Below are 17,070 nucleotides of genomic sequence, written 5' to 3'. Positions count from 1 at the left end.
CTATACTGACCTTCATCAGGTTGCAAATTAAAAATAATTTTTATCTGCATCTAGCTCTGAAAAAATATTTGGCCTTCTAGCAGTGTGTGGGACTTTGTCTATTAGTCCATCAATACTGACCTCCATCAGGTTGCAAACTGAATATAATTTTTTCTGCATCTACCTCTGAAAAAATATTGGGCTTCTAGCTGTGTGTGGCACTTGTTCTATTAATCCATCTATACAGACCTCCATCAGGTTGCAAACTGAATATAATTTTTTCTGCATCTACCTCTGAAAAAATATTTGGGCTTCTAGCTGTGTGTGGGACTTGTTCTATTAATCCATCTATACATACCTCCATCAGGTTGCAAATTGAAGATAATTTTTTTCTGCATCTACCTCTGAAAAAATATTTGGGCTTCTAGTTGTGTGTGGGACTTGTTCTATTAGTCCATCTATACTGACCTCCATCAGGTTGCAAACTGAATATAATTTTTTTCTGCATCTAGCTCTGAAAAAATATTTGGCCTTCTAGCAGTGTGTGGGACTTTCTCTATTAGTCCATCTATACTGACCTCCATCAGGTTGCAAACTGAATATATTTTTTTTCTGCATCTACCTCTGAAAAAATATTGGGCTTCTAGCAGTGTGTGGGACTTTCTCTATTAGTCCATCTATACTGACCTCCATCACGCTGCAAATTCAAAATAATTTTTTGTCTGCATCTAGCTCTGAAAAAATATTTGGCCTTCTAGCAGTGTGTGGGACTTTCTCTATTAGTCCATCTATACTGACCTCCATCAGGTTGCAAATTAAAAATAATTTTTATCTGCATCTACCTCTGAAAAAATTTTTGGGCTTCTAGCTGTGTGTGGGACTTGTTCTATTAGTCCATCTATACTGACCTTCATCAGGTTGCAAACTGAATATAATTTTTTTCTGCATCTAGCTCTGAAAAAATATTTGGCCTTCTAGCAGTGTGTGGGACTTTCTCTATTAGTCCATCTATACTGACCTCCATCAGGTTGCAAATTAAAAATAATTTTTATCTGCATCTAGCTCTGAAAAAATATTTGGCCTTCTAGCAGTGTGTGGGACTTTCTCTATTAGTCCATCTATACTGACCTCCATCAGGTTGCAAATTAAAAATAATTTTTTGTCTGCACCTAGCTCTGAAAAAATATTTGGCCTTCTAGCAGTGTGTGGGACTTTCTCTATTAGTCCATCTATACTGACCTCCATCAGGTTGTATATTAAAAATAATTTTTATCTGCATCTACCTCTGAAAAAATATTTGGGCTTCTAGCTGTGTGTGGGACTTGTTCTATTAGTCCATCTATACTGACCTCCATCAGGTTGCAAATTGAATATAATTTTTTTCTGCATCTAGCTCTGAAAAAATATTTGGCCTTCTAGCAGTGTGTGGGACTTTCTATATTAGTCCATCTATACTGACCTCCATAAGTTTGCAAATTAAAAATAATTTTTATCTGCATCTAGCTCTGAAAAAATATTTGGCCTTCTAGCAGTGTGTGGGACTTTCTCTATTAGTCCATCTATACTGACCTCCATCAGGTTGCAAATTTAAAATAATTTTTTGTCTGCATCTAGCTCTGAAAAAATATTTGGCCTTCTAGCAGTGTGTGGGACTTTCTCTATTAGTCCATCTATACTGACCTCCATCAGGTTGCAAATTCAAAATTATTTTTTGTCTGCATCTAGCTCTGAAAAAATATTTGGCCTTCTAGCAGTGTGTGGGACTTTCTCTATTAGTCCATCTATACTGACCTCCATCATGTTGCAAACTGAATATATTTTTTTTCTGCATCTACCTCTGAAAAAATATTTGGGCTTCTAGCTGTTTGTAGGACTTGTTCTATTAGTCCATCTATACTGACCTCTATCAGGTTGCAAACTGAATACAATTTTTTTCTGCATCTACCTCTGAAAAAATATTTGGGCTTCCAGCTGTGTGTGGGACTTGTTCTATTAGTCCATCTATACTGACCATCAGGTTGCAAATTGAATATAATTTTTTTCTGCATCTAACCCAGCCAATAGTTTTGGCCTAATACCACAGTTTGGCCACTCAGCTCTGCTCGGTTCCCATCCATTGTTTTTTTGTGCAAACAACTCCAGAGTTGTGAATTAGTTAACCACCAAAATGAGTGGAAAAAGGCCTGCTGCTGGTGGAAAGGGGAATAGGCGTGTTGGGAAGGGGAAAAAAGGTTGTGTCCGTGGGGTAGGTGTTAAAGCAACAGTAACATCTGCAGAAGAAAGACCATCTTCCAGCCAAACTAAAATGTCTACTTCTTTTAGCGGACAATGTGATAAGATCCCTTTCTTACGGCCACGCCAATCGCTACAAATTCCAGATGAGGCACAAAAACAGCAGGTGCTTCAACGGATATCAAGTGCTCCTTTAAGTGGGCTCTCCTCCACATCAACTTCAACATCACAAATACTCCAGTCCTCAAAGGTGTCACCCCAATCGCACTTGCTTCCTCACAGCTCCCAAATCTCCAGCTGCCCGTCTGAGTATGAGGTAGAACAGATGGTTGAGTCTGCAGAGCTGTTTACTCATACTATAGCCTGGGAATCAGAGGTCGACTCCAGCGCTTCTGTGAATCCAGACGAGGAAATGATCTGCACTGATGCCCAGAATCTTTATGAGTCAGATCCAGGACCAGACGCAGAAGGTTCTGACCATAATGTAGACCCTCATTCCCAAACTGTAACTCCTGTTGGTGGAGACAATGAGGAAGACGATGATGAGACTCAAATACCTGATTGGAGCGACAACTTTAGTTTTTTGTCAGGGCAGGAACAGGTTGGCTCTGAGGACGACGGGTGTGATAACGCACAGGGTGATGATGATGAGGTTGGAGATCCCACTTACTGTCAACCCACAGTCAGCCAAGAGATGAGGTCAGCAGAGGAGGTGGAGGAAGATGCTAGTGACTAGTGTTGAGCCACCCCCATAGTGTTCGGGTTCGGTTCGGTTCGTCGAACACCGGGGTGTTCGAGGAATTGTTCGTCGAACTGTTCGTCGAACACCTTAGAACACCGTCGAACACCGTTAAAACCAATGGCAGGCAAACAAAAACACATAGAAAACACCTTCAAAGGTGTCCAAAAGCTGACAAACTGCTCAGAAGACACTCTCTTTAAAAAAGCCGGCCGGCAATTCAGCAGCGGCATATACCGGTACCCGACAATTTAGACAAGAAGGAATAGAGCATCACACATAGATTAGATAGATAGAAACATGTCAGTCACACATATAAGAAGCACAGTGACAGTGTTGGTTACTGCACTTGTCATTTAGTGTAAAGGATATATTAAAAAAAATATTAGTGTTTTCATGCACCGTCTCTTTAAAAAGGCCGGCCGGCAATTCAGCAGCGGTACCCGACAATTTAGAACAGAAAGAATAGAGCTTCACACATAGATTAGATAGATAGAAACATGTCAGTCACATATATAATAAGTACAGTGACAGTGTTGCTTACTGTACTTGTCATTTAGTGTAAAGGATTTATTTAAAAAAATAATAGTGTTTTCATGCACCGTCTCTTTAAAAAAGCCGGCCGGCAATTCAGCATCTGTACTCGACAATTTAGAACAGAAAGAATAGAGAATCACACATAGATTAGATAGATAGAAACATGTCAGTCAGATATATAATAAGTACAGTGATAGTGTTGGTTACTGTACTTGTCATTTAGTGTTAAAATAAAGGATTTATTAAAAAAAAAATTAGCGTGGGGTTCCCCGTAATTTTAGTCTCTAGCGGAGGTTAAGCAGACGGCTGGGGCAGATGTTTGAAGCCTGGGAAGGGGGTAATACCCACGGAGCTTCCCAGGCTACTAATATCAGCCCCCAGCTGAATACCTAGCCTTTACTAGCTATTAAAATGGGGGACCCCCCAAAAAAATAACGTGGGGTCCCCCCTAATTTAATAGCTAGCAAAGGCAAGGCAGACAGCTGGGGGCTGATATTAATAGTCCAGGAAGGGTGCCATGAATATTGGCCCCCTCCCAGGCTAGAAACACCAGCCGTCAGCCGCCCCAGAAATGGCGCATCCATAGGATGCGCCAATTCTGGCACTTAGCCTCGCTCTTCCCACTGCCCTGTAGCGGTGGCAGTGGGGTAATAGGGTTGGGGTTGATGTCAGCTTATAATGCCAGCTGACATCAAGCCCAGGTTAGTAATGGAGAGGCGTCTATAAGACACCCCCATTACTAACCCCATAGTGAAAGTTAAAAGAAAACACAACACCCAGAATAAAGTCCTTTAATTGAAATAAACACACAATTCTTTATTGTTCTAAATTAAACCATACTTACCATCACGCCCATACTTACCATCACATGAACTCACCTCATGCACGTCACTGACAGCGTGGGAAAATTCTCACGCTGAAGCCCTGAGTGCAGGAGAATTCTCCCACGCTGTCAGTGACGTGCATGAGGTGAGCTCATGTCCAATGAACTCAGCTCACCTCATGCACGTCACTGACAGCGTGGGAAAATTCTCCTGCACTCAGCGCTTCAGCGTGAGAATTTTCCCACGCTGTCAGTGACGTGCATGAGGTGAGTTCATGTCCAATGATCTCAGCTCACCTCATGCACGTCACTTACAGCATGGGAGAATTCTCACGCTCAAGCGCTGAGTGCAGGAGAATTTTCCCACGCTGTCAGTGACGTGCATGAGGTGAGCTGAGTTCATTGGACATGAGCTCACCTCATGCACGTCACTGACAGCGTGGGAGAATTCTCCTGCACTCAGCGCTTCAGCGTGAGAATTTTCCCACGCTGTCAGTGACGTGCATGAGGTGAGCCGAGTTCATTGGACATGACCTCGGCTCATCTGGATGCCATCACAGCGAGACACTGAGGAGCGCAAGCATGCCAGCGCTTCTCAGTGCCTGCGGGATGACAGGCTGGATGGCAGCGTTCTGCTGCGGTCCAGCCAGTCAACTCGATGTAGCAGAGCTGAAGCTGTCATGGGAACCATGGAAAGGTAAGGATGATGTTGGTTTATTATTTTTCTTTTATTTCAGGAGATCGTTGGCTTCAGCTGGAATGGGCGTGATGGTAAGTATGGTTTAATTTAGAACAATAAAGAATTGTGTGTTTATTTCAATTAAAGGACTTTATTCTGGGTGTTGTGTTTTTTTTAAATACTTTACTAGAAATTCATGGCGGTCATGTCTAATACTGGCGTGACCCCATGAATTTTGGGCTTAGGGCCAGCTGATAATACCAAGCTGGCCCTCACCCCTTTATTACCCAGTGAGCCACCGCACCAGGGCCCTGGATGAGTTGGGTACAGCGCCAGAAGATGGCGCTTCTATGAACGCGCCATTTTCCAGGGTGGCTGCGGACTGCAATTTGCAGCGGGGGGGGGACCAGAAAGCTTGGGCCTCCCTTCGCTGCAGATTCCAGCCCCCAGCTGCCTAGTTGTACCTGGCTGGACACAAAAATAGGGCGAAGCCCCACGTATTTTTTTTTTAATTATTTCATGAAATTCATGAAATAATTAAGAAAAAAAGGCCTTCTCTATATTGTTGTGTCCGGCCAGGTACAAATAGGCAGCTGGTGGTTGGGGGCAGCCCGTTCCTGCCTGCTGTACCTGGCTGGACACAAATATAGTGCGAAGCCCCACTTCAATTTTTTTAAATTACTTCAGGAAATTCATGAAATAATTAAAAAAAAATTGACGTAGGGCTTCGCACTATACTTGTGTCCAGTCAGGTGCAGCAGCCAGGAACGGGCTGCCCCCAACCACCGGCTGCCTATTTGTACCTGGCCGGACACAACAATATAGGGAAGACCTTTTTTTTTTAATTTTTTCATGAAATAATTAAAAAAAAATTGAGGTGGGGCTTCGCACTATATTTGGGTCCAGCCAGGTACAGCAGGCAGGACCGGGCTGCCCCCAACCAACAGCTGCCTATTTGTACCTGGCCGGACACAACAATGTAGGGAAGCCCTTTTTTTCTTAATTATTTCATGAAATAATTTAAAGAAAATTGACGTGGGGCTTCGCCCTGTTTTTGTGTCCAGCCAGGTACAACTAGGCAGCTGGGGGCTGGAATCCGCAGCGCAGGGAGAACCAAGCTTTCTGGGCCACCCCCGCTGCAAATTGCAGTCCGCAGCCACCCCGGAAAATGGCGCGTTCATAGAAGCGCCATCTTCTGGCGCTGTACCCAACTCATCCAGGGCCCTGGTGCGGTGGCTCACTGGGTAATAAAGGGGTTAGGGCCAGCTTGGCATTATCAGCTGGCCCTAAGCCCGAAATTCATGGGGTCACGCCAATATTAGACATGACCACCATGAATTTCTAGTAAAGTATTTAAAAAAAACACAACACCCAGAATAAAGTCCTTTAATTGAAATAAACACACAATTCTTTATTGTTCTAAATTAAACCATACTTACCGTCACGCCCATTCCAGCTGAAGCCAACGATCTCCTGAAATAAAAGAAAAATAATAAACCAACATCATCCTTACCTTTCCATGATTCTCATGACAGCTTCAGCTCTGCTACATCGAGATGACAGGCTGTACCTCAGCAGAACGCTGCCATCCAGCCTGTCATCCCGAAGACACTGAGAAGCGCAGGCTTGCTTGCGCTCCACAGTGTCTCTCTGTGAGGGCATCCAGATGAGCCGAGTTAATGTCCAATGAACTCGGCTCACCTCATGCACGTCACTGACAGCGTGGGAAAATTCTCCTGCACTCAGCGCTTCAGCGTGGGAGAATTCTCACGCTGAAGCGCTGAGTGCAGGAGAATTTTCCCACGCTGTCAGTGACGTGCATGAGGTGAACTGAGTTCATTGGACATGAGCTCACCTCATGCACATCACTGACAGCGTGGGAGAATTCTCCTGCACTCAGCGCTTCAGCGTGAGAATTTTCCCACGCTGTCAGTGACGTGCATGAGGTGTGCCGAGTTCATTGGACATGAACTCGGCTCATCTGGATGCCGTCACAGAGAGACGCTGAGGAGCGCAAGCAAGCCTGCGCTTCTCAGTGTCTGCGAGATGACAGGCTGGATGGCAGCTTTCTACTGTGGTCCAGCCTGTCATCTCGATGTAGCAGAGCTGAAGCTGTCGTGGGAACCATGGAAAGGTAAGGATTATGTTGCTTTATTATTTTTCTTTTATTGCAGGGGATCGTTGGCTTCAGCTGGAATGGGCGTGATTGTAAGTATGGTTTAATTTAGAACAATAAAGAATTGTGTCTTTATTTCAATTAAAGGACTTTATTCTGGGTGTTTGTGTTTTTTTTTAACTTTGACTACGGGGTTAGTAATGGGGGTGTCTTATAGACGCCTCTCCATTACTAACCTGGGCTTGATGTCAGCTGGCATTATAAGCTGACATCAACCCCAGCCCTATTACCCCACTGCCACTGCTACAGGGCAGTGGGAAGAGCGAGGCAAAGTGCCAGAATTGGCGCATCCTATGGATGCGCCATTTCTGGGGCGGCTGACGGCTGGTGTTTCTAGCCTGGGAGGGGGCCAATATTCATGGCACCCTTCCTGGGCTATTAATATCAGCCCCCAGCTGTCTGCCTAGCCTTTGCTAGCTAATAAAATAGAGGGGACCCCACGTCATTTTTTTGGGGGGTCCCCCATTTTAATAGCTAGTAAAGGCTAGGTATTCAGCTGGGGGCTGATATTAGTAGCCTGGGAAGCTCCGTGGGTATTACCCCCTTCCCAGGCTTCAAACATCTGCCCCAGCCGTCTGCTTAACCTCCGCTAGAGCCTAAAATTAAGGGGAACCCCACGCCAATTTTTTTTTAAATAAATCCTTTATTTTAACACTAAATGACAAGTACAGTAATCAACACTATCACTGTACTTATTATATATGTGACTGACATGTTTCTATCTTTCTAATCTATGTGTGAAGCTCTATTCTGTCTGTTATAAATTGTCGGGTACCGCTGCTGAATTGCCGGCCGGCTTTTTTAAAGAGACAGTGCATGAAAACACTATTATTTTTTTAAATAAATCCTTTACACTAAATAACAAGTACAGTAAGCAACACTGTCACTGTACTTCATATATATGTGACTGACATGTTTCTATCTATCTAATCTATGTGTGAAGCTCTATTCTTTCGGTTCTAAATTGTCGGGTACCGGTGTATGCCGCTGATGAATTGCCGGCTTTTCATGTTTCACTGTGATCACAGTTCCCAATGATTTGGGCAATCACTCTAATGCCACAACCACCATGGCTGTGGCATTACAGTGAGTGGCAGACAATCCCTGCATGATTGGTGCTCTAAATAGCGCCAGACATGCAGGACACGCTTTTGGTGCACGAACAGTTATCGAACATAACCTCGAACAGCCGAATTTTTTGCAAATCGTTCGGGTTCGTCGAACAACTCGAACACCGCCCAAAACAGCTCGAATTTGAGATTGGCGAACAGTTCTAGTCGAACACCGCTCATCTCTACTAGTGACGACGAGGTCAGGTTGTGCCTTCCTGGACAGAGACGTAGTACTGGAAGCACGTCAACAACTGCATCCTCAAACACAACTCTGCCTCTCACCACAAGTCGTGGTGGCTCTTCAGGTCGCATGGGTGCTAAGCCTTGCATAGCCTGGGCATTTTTTCAGATCGATAAAGATGACCCAACTCGTGTTATCTGTAACATTTGTCAGCAAAAGCTAAGTAGAGGCCAAAAAATACATAGTTTGAGTACTTCATGCATGAACCGGCACATGGACATGTAGCATAAGTTGCAGTGGGAAGCTCAGTGTGCTACAATGCGGCCTAGCCGGCCGGGCCAACCACTGTCTGCCATATCTTGTGCATCCGCGGCCTCTTCATCCTCTGTGACTGGGGGGACAGCAGTCACACCTGTTTTGGGGCGCAGACCTGCCACCTCTTTACCCGCAACAGCCAGCGTGATTGGCAGGTCATCATTTTCTTTGGAGGTGGTAACACCAGCTGGTGTTGAGCGCTGTCCGACATCGATAGCACCACCTTTGGATCAAGACAACCTAACTTGTCCGCCTGCATCTTCCTCACAGACCGGCAGTTTGCCGGGGACACCCTTATCAACCCCGTCTAAGCACAATAGCCAGCCCTCGGTCCCTCAGATGTGGACAAGTAAAAGACCATTTCCTCCTAGCCATGAGAAAGCTAAGAGGTTGAATTTCACCATCTGCAAGCTCTTGGCTACAGAAATTCTGCCTTTCCGCCTGGTGGACACACAGGATTTTCGAGACCTTATGTCCGTCGCAATGCCCCAGTACCAGATGCCCAGTCGGCACTACTTCTCAAAGAAAGGTGTGCCTGCGCTCCACCAGCATGTCACACACAACATCACCGCTTCTTTGAGAAACTCTGTGTGTGACAGGGTGCATTTCACCACAGACACTTGGACGAGTAGGCATGGACAGGGGCGTTACATGTCGCTGACTGGGCACTGGGTAACTATGGTGACAGCAGGACAAGGGGCTGCTGTCCAAGTCTTGCCGTCCCCACGAGTTGTGCGTCAATCCTCTTTATGTCAAAGTTCCTCCACTGCTTCTGCCTCCTCAACCTCCTCTCGGTCTTCCACCTGCACCCAAAGCCTGTCTGGTCATGCCACAAGCTTTCTAACTGCGCAGAAGGGATCCTGCACACCTCCTTACTATGCTGGCAGTAGGGCTCAATGTCATCAGGCGGTTTTCACTTTGAAATGTCTGGGAAATGTGAGTCACACAGCTGAGGAGTTGTGGTCAGCTCTGGAGAACGAATTTCATGAATGGTTGTCTCCACTGGACCTGAAACCAGGGAAGGCCGTGTGCGACAATGCTGCAAACCTGGGTGCGGCCCTTCACCGGGGCAATGTCACACACGTGCCTTGTATGGCTCACGTGTTGAACCTGGTTGTCCAGCAATTTTTAGCCCACTATCCCAGACTAGATGGCCTTCTGCAGAGGGCACGGTCGCTGTGTGCTCACTTCCGCCGTTCGCATCCCGCAGCTCAGCGACTTACATCTCTACAGAAGTCGTTGGCCTGCCACTTCACCGGCTAAAATGCGATGTGCCTACCCGGTGGAATTCAACTCTGCACATGTTGCAGCGACTGTGGCAGCACCGACAAGCCCTGGTCTATACGTTCTGACGTATAGCCTGGGCCAGCGAGATCCAGAGGTGGGGCAAATCACGCTGGAGGAGTGGTTTCAGATCAGGGACCTATGCACCCTTCTGCACAGTTTTGAAATGGCGACGAAGATGTTTAGTGCTGACGATGCCATTATCAGCATGACTATTCCGGTGATTTACATGCTGGAGCACATGTTAAACAGAATTCGGAGTCAGGTGGTGGCACAAGAGGAGGTGGAGGAAGTAGAGGAGGAGGAGTTGTATGCGGAAGGGCTAACATCTGCAAGGTCCAGACGGTCGGCAGCACCAAGGCGGCAGGCATGTGAGGGTGGGGGAGATGGTTTTACCAGGGCGCATGGTAGCAGCCAAACTAGTGAGGAAGGTGCAGGAGCCCATGAAGAAGTGGAGGACGAACTGATGGAAGACTCATCAGATGAGGGAGACCTTGATCACATTTCTGTTGTGCGAGGTTGGGGGGAGAGGACAGAGGAAGGAAGCATGATTGTTACCTCGCCACCAACACAACAGGGACTTGGTGCTCCTGGATGCGCAACACACATGAGTGCCTTCTTGCTGCACTACCTGCAACATGACCCTTGAATTGTGAGAATTAGAAATAATCCTGACTACTGGGTTGTCACACTGTTAGATCCCCGGTACAAAAGTAAATTTGCAGAAATTATTCCTGCCATAGAAAGGGATGCACGCATGCAGGAGTATCAGCAGAGACTGTTGCAGAATCTTACATGTGCTTTTCCACAAAACACCAGTGGTGCACGTAGTGAATCTCACAGTTCCAACTTGCCAACCGTGGGACCGTCAAGTGTTCAGCACTCAAACCGTAACAGAACCACAGTATCTGCTGGTAACATCAATTTTGCAGAATCATTTCACCACTTTTTTAGCCCATCCTTTGCAAGGCCACAGGAGACAAGAAGTCTGACACATAGTCAACGCCTAGAGACGATGGTACAGGAGTATCTCCAAGTAAACATTGAAGCCATGACTGTGTCACTGGACCCTTGCTCTTTTTGGGCTTCCAATCTGGATAAATGGCCGGAGCTAGCCACTTATGCCTTGGAGATCTTGTCATGCCCCGCAGCCAGCGTTCTGTCTGAACGTGTGTTCAGCGCTGCTGGTGGTGTGCTGACAGATAAGCGCACGCGACTCTCCACTGATAATGTAGACAGACTCACGTTCATAAAGATGAACAAATCATGGATCCGAAACGACTTTTCTACCCCTGTGTCATCCTGGGGAGAGTAAAAGCTTGATGATTGGTTAAAATCACCATACCAACCGTTTTAAGCTTTCAAATTACTAATCATGTTTATCTCTATCTTGGCTGGAAAATAATTTGGGCTTTGTAGCAGTGTGCAGCACTGATTCTATTAGGCCATCTATAATAAGCTCCACCAGATTTAAAATTACTAATCATGTTTATCTGTATCTTGACTGGAAAATAATTTGGGCTTTGTAGCAGTGTGCAGCACTGATCCTATTAGGCCATCTATACTAAGCTCCACCAGATTTAAAATTAATAATAATTTTTAGCTGCATCTAGCCCGGAAAATAAGTTTGGGGCTCCGAGATGCGCAAGACACATAAGTGCCTTCTTGCTGCACTACCTGCAACATGACCCTCATATTGTCAGAATTCGAAGTAATCATGACTACTGGGTTGCCACACTCTTAGATCCCCCAAACTTTTCGATCAACCTTTTCATTTTAATAAAGACCAAAAAAACGGTCATTTTTGAAATTATAAGCATTAGCAGGTTATTAGAAACTGAAATCAAACAGTTTTCAACTCAAAACTTTATTCTAGGTGATGTTACATTTTCACATAGGACCCCTTGTCGAAAGGAGCTTCTGAACTCTCTCGTCCATTGAATTTGTCAGGTTTTGGATGGTTTCTGCTTCAATTGTTTTGCATGAGGACAGAATACCCTCCCAGAGCTGTTGCTTAGATGTGAACTGCCTCCCGCCATCATAGACACTCCTTTTGATGATGCTCCAGAGGTTCTGAATGGGGTAGAGGTCAAGGGAGCATGGGGGTCACACCATAAGTTTGTCCCCTTTTATGCCCATATCAGCCAGAGATGCAGATGTTTTATGTGCAGCATGAGATGGTGCATTATCATGCAAAAAAATGATCTTGCTGTGAAATACACGGTTCTTCTTCTTGAACCATGGCAGGAAGTGCTGTTTGAGAAAATCCACATACATTATGGAGTTCATCTTTAGCGCCTTCAGGGATCCTAAAGGGGCCGACAATCCCTCTCCCCATGATTCCAGCCCAAAACATTACTCCACCTCCTCCTTGTTGGCGCTGTAGCCGTGTTTGCGTGGGGTGTCCATCAACCAGCCATCCTCCACTCCATCCATCTGGACCATCGAGCGCTGCACGGCACTCATCCGTGAACAAAACAGTTTTGAAATCAGTCTTCATGTAATGTTTGGCCCACTGGAGCCGTTTCTGCTTGTGTGAAGTGGATAGAGGAGGTCAACAGGATGGCGTATGCACAGCTGCAAACCTCTGAAGGACCCTGCATCTTGTTGTTCGGGGGACGTTGGAGGCACCAGCAGCTTCAAAAACTTGTCTGCTGCTATGACAAGGCTTTTTGGCCGCTGCTCTTTTAACCTGACGTAATTGCCTGTAGGAAAGAGTCCTCAATTTGCCCTTATCAGCACGCACACGTGTGTACTGTGAATCAGCTACATACTTCTTGATTGCCAAGACACTTCATCCTGATCATCGCACAATGTTGATTGTAGTCATGCCTTGACCTAAACACTCCACAATTTGTTGCTTCTCAGCAGCCGACACATCCTTTTTCTTTCCCATTTTGGCAGAAAATGTAGGCTGCTTAATAATGTGAGACAGCCTTCTTAAGTAGTCTTGCCTTTCATTGGACACACCTGCCAAACTAATTAGCACAGGTGTCTGCAATTGCTTACAGTGATATAAAGAGCCCTGACACACTTCACCATCAATGAGTTTAACTGACAAACAACAAATTCTTCCCTTATCACTCCTAAACACTTTTTGCATAATAATTTGGAAGACAGTGTACATGTGCTTTTCCACAAAACACCAGTGGTTCACGTAGTGAATCTTACAGTTCTAACTTGCCATCCGTGGTCTGTATGGAGTTGTTCAATAAAGGGCCCAAAATTAGGATAACAGAGATGGTAGAGCTCTCTATGAATAGGAATTCCTAAGTATTTGATACCCGGTGAGGGCCAGGCAAAGGGAAAGTTGGACTGGATGGAATCCTTTATGGATTTGGGGAGGGAGACATCGAGGGCCTCAGACTTCGCTGCATTGATTTTAAAATTTGACCATGTAACAAAGTGATCTATTTCAGCCATAACAGCATGGATGGATATATGTGATTGAGTGATATATACTAGGACATCATCAGCAAATAGAGAGCACTTGTACTCGGTGCCTCCCACCTCAATCCACCTAATATTGGGGTTATGGCGAATTGATGAGAGCAGGTTCTCCGTCACTAGGATGTATAAGAGAGGGGACAGAGGACATCCCTGCCTTGTCCCATTGGTGATTGTGAAAGGTGATGAAAATGTTCTGATGCACCCCCTGGGCCTTGGGACACCCGGAGCCGGACCCTTTTTGGTGGATGCTAGTGGTTGTAGTCTTTGTGGCGGCGACCCGGTTCCGTGGCTCAGGGTGGTCAAACCAGTGGCGGAACTATTTATGTGGTTTTGATGTTTAAATGTCCGACTACGCCACCCGTGGATTGCGGTCAGAGTGAACCGCCGCTGCAGGGCAGACCGCTGAGGCTGGTGTTGTGGGTGCAGCAGAGCGTAGCATAACTCCCCACGGGAGGAGTATAGCCTCAGGGCAGTGTATGCGGAGGATGGGGGTGATGGTGCAGGCAGCAGCAGTAACGACACGGAGTCAGTGATGCAGTCCAGGGCCTTTACTCACAGTTCTTATTATCCAGACCACGTCTGCAGGTAACGGCTGCCCACGTCGTACTGTGCTCACCAGGTGAGGGGCTCAGACAACTCCCAGATAACTTTGTAGCGCTTCACAGGACCCCCTTTGTGTGTCCTTTGTCTTGCCTTTCTTACCAACCCTTCTGTCCGGCTGCCTCGGGCCTCCTCTTGGTAAACTTGGCGCCAGTTTCCCTGACCCTATGTGGTGCCTTCCTAGCGGGTGTAGCGAGGGGCTGCGCCACATAAAATGTCACAGCCTCCGGTTTCTAACTGAGGGTCGTTTCCTGCCTCCACTAGTTTCGGGGACCGGTCTCCCCCTTTGGCCTGACCCCTCCACGCAGGTGGATTCGGGCGTGCGGTGGCGACTTGCCCGTCCGCACCCCTGGGATACCTTCATTCCTCATTCCTGGAGCCTTCTCCGCTCCTCTTCCTTCCTTCTCCCTCTTCCAGGCCTGGGCCTCTGTTACTAGGCCCGCCTCCGGAGCAGAGCTCATGCAGAGCCCCTGCTCCCTGCCACTTCTGCTCAGACTTCTCTGCACTGAACTAAGATGGTGCCCACCTTTTATACTCCCTTCTCAATGCACCCAGGAACTGCTTCCTCCCTGCTCCTGCACTACAGGGCTCCCCTTCCTCAGTGTTCCCTCCCCCCACTCCAGCCAGGGACAGGGACTGTCGTGCCCATCTCAGAGGCATATTGGTCGCCCTGCCCCATGGCAATGTGGTGTAATGCATGCAGGTGTCGGGTCCTGATCCACACTCCATCCTTACCTGAGAGTGAGATATCACACCTCTGGGTGAGGTGCAATACCTCTGTAGCAACCGAGCCCTCAGGGTGCTACAGTTCCATTTATCTTCAGCCTAGGTGACGTATTGTGATACAGTGCCGTGATTTTGGCTATAAAAGGGTCCCCTAGACCCCTACCCCAAGCTTTTTAAGAGAATCATATATGGCGTGCCAGGAGACTCTATGGAATGCTTTCTCAGCATCCAACGAGAGTATCTAATTACAAATTTTTAACTGCATCTAGCCCAGGAAATACTTTGTGCTTAATAGCAGTGTCTGCTAGTCAGCGGATTATCCCGGCTGTTAAGCAAGCTACACCACCTGTAGTTTGGACACTTAATTTTTTCAAAGTTAATGCTTCGGGTCCACGGGATACTCAGTGAAGAGCATCAGGAGGCACCCCAAGGCATAGGGGCTGGGACTGGCAGTAGGATGCCTTGCGGTGGACAGCCGAGCTCGATCCTTATAAAAGCTTTTTAACTGCAGCAGCTTTAGTGGACGCTACTGGAGCTGGAATTACGCGGCTGCTGGCATGAGACTTGCCCTCCAATAGATCCTTGTAAATGGATTTAAAGTGTATTCATTCAAATTAGAGAGACAATTTAAATTAAAAAGCTTATAGCTGCCTCTACCACAGGGGGGCTCACTCGATCCACCAGCGGACAGGCACCAGTATTGGGAGAGGGGGGCTGGCCGTCAGGGTTCACCGCAGCTCTGGCACAAACCCGGCGACAAGGAGGTGGCACGGGCAGGAGCGGACTGAACGTGTCGGCTTCTCACTTTTTGGATTTTAGAAGGGCATGACATGCCTATATCTGTGTCTCCCCCTCCTTTTACTCCTCCACCTCTTTTCTTTTCGCATGACTATATGTACTTGTCACTTTTCCATGTGTTAGTTGTGTCTTCTGAGAAGTTTGTCAGCTTTTGGACACCTTTGAAGGTGTTTTCTATGTGTTTCTATGTGTTTTTGTTTGCCTGCCATTGGTTTTAACGGTGTTCGACGAACAGTTCGACGAACAGTTCGGCGAACACACGGGTGTTCGACGAACCGAATCGAACTCGAACACTACGGGGGTGGCACAACACTACTAGCCAGGGAAGGGGAATTAGCCAAAGATGTATCATGGCTATTAATAAGAGCTCACAGATGTTTGCTTAGCCTTTACTGCCTAGATTACTGGAGGACCCCAGAAAAAGAATTGACGTAGGGTCCCCCTATAAAATCTAGCCAGCAAAGGCTAAACAAACAGCTGTGAGCAGATATTAATAGCCAGGGAAGGGGCCATGGATATTTGCACCCTTTGAGGCTAATAATATAAGCCCTCAGTGGCCCCAGATATTACGCATCCATAAGATGCGCTAAATCTGGCACTTAGCCTCGCTCTTCCCACTTGCCCTGTGGCAGTGGCAAGTGGAGTAATAGGGTTGAGGTTCATGGCCACCTTATATTGGCAGCTGACATGAAGCCCAAATTAGTAATTAATGGGGTCTATAAGACATCCCCATTACTAACCCCATAGTAAAGTTTTGAAATAAACATGGCCTGAAAAAAATTCTTTATTTCAAATAAAAGTCCATGTGGTTTTAATCATTTATTTAAAAAACACGGTATAATTACCTAACGCCTAATCCGCTGAAGCCATTGTCCCTTGTAAAATAAACAGAAAATAATAAGCAACAAAAATACTTACCTAATGCCTAATCTGCTGAAGCCATTGTCACCTGTAAAAACAAAAGAACAAAACATATCCCTCACTTGCTCGATGTGATGACATAATCCACAGTGTCCCACAAAGAGCTGGGTCAGTTCTAGAGCAGTCACATCAGCATTCACTGATGTGACTGCTCTAGAGGACAACCGCGAATACACTCACAGGAGTGTAATCACTCCTGTGTCAATGTACAGCACTGAGCTGCCGGGAGAGAGGTCACAGAGTTCAATCAGCTGATGAGCTCCAGTAACTTCACTTACTGCACCACCGCTGCGTGAGAATTTTCTCATGCGGCGGTGCAGTAAGTGAGATCACATAAGCTCATCAGCTGATGAACTCATGTGAGCTCACTCACAGTAGCTTTTCAAAACACACTGTGGGAGCCATGACACTCTTGTTAGTGTATCACTGGCTGCTCAATAGAGTGGTCACATTTCATGATGTGGCTGTTCTGTTAATGAGATCTGCGTGGTACACTCGGGATTACAGCAGACAGGTGA

The sequence above is a fragment of the Phyllobates terribilis genome, unplaced genomic scaffold (genome assembly GCF_046119375.1).
Source record: "Phyllobates terribilis strain yellow unplaced genomic scaffold, ASM4611937v1 Scaffold_1__5_contigs__length_1240528914, whole genome shotgun sequence".
Taxonomy (NCBI): domain Eukaryota; kingdom Metazoa; phylum Chordata; class Amphibia; order Anura; family Dendrobatidae; genus Phyllobates; species Phyllobates terribilis.
This window is presented reverse-complemented; position numbering follows the sequence as displayed.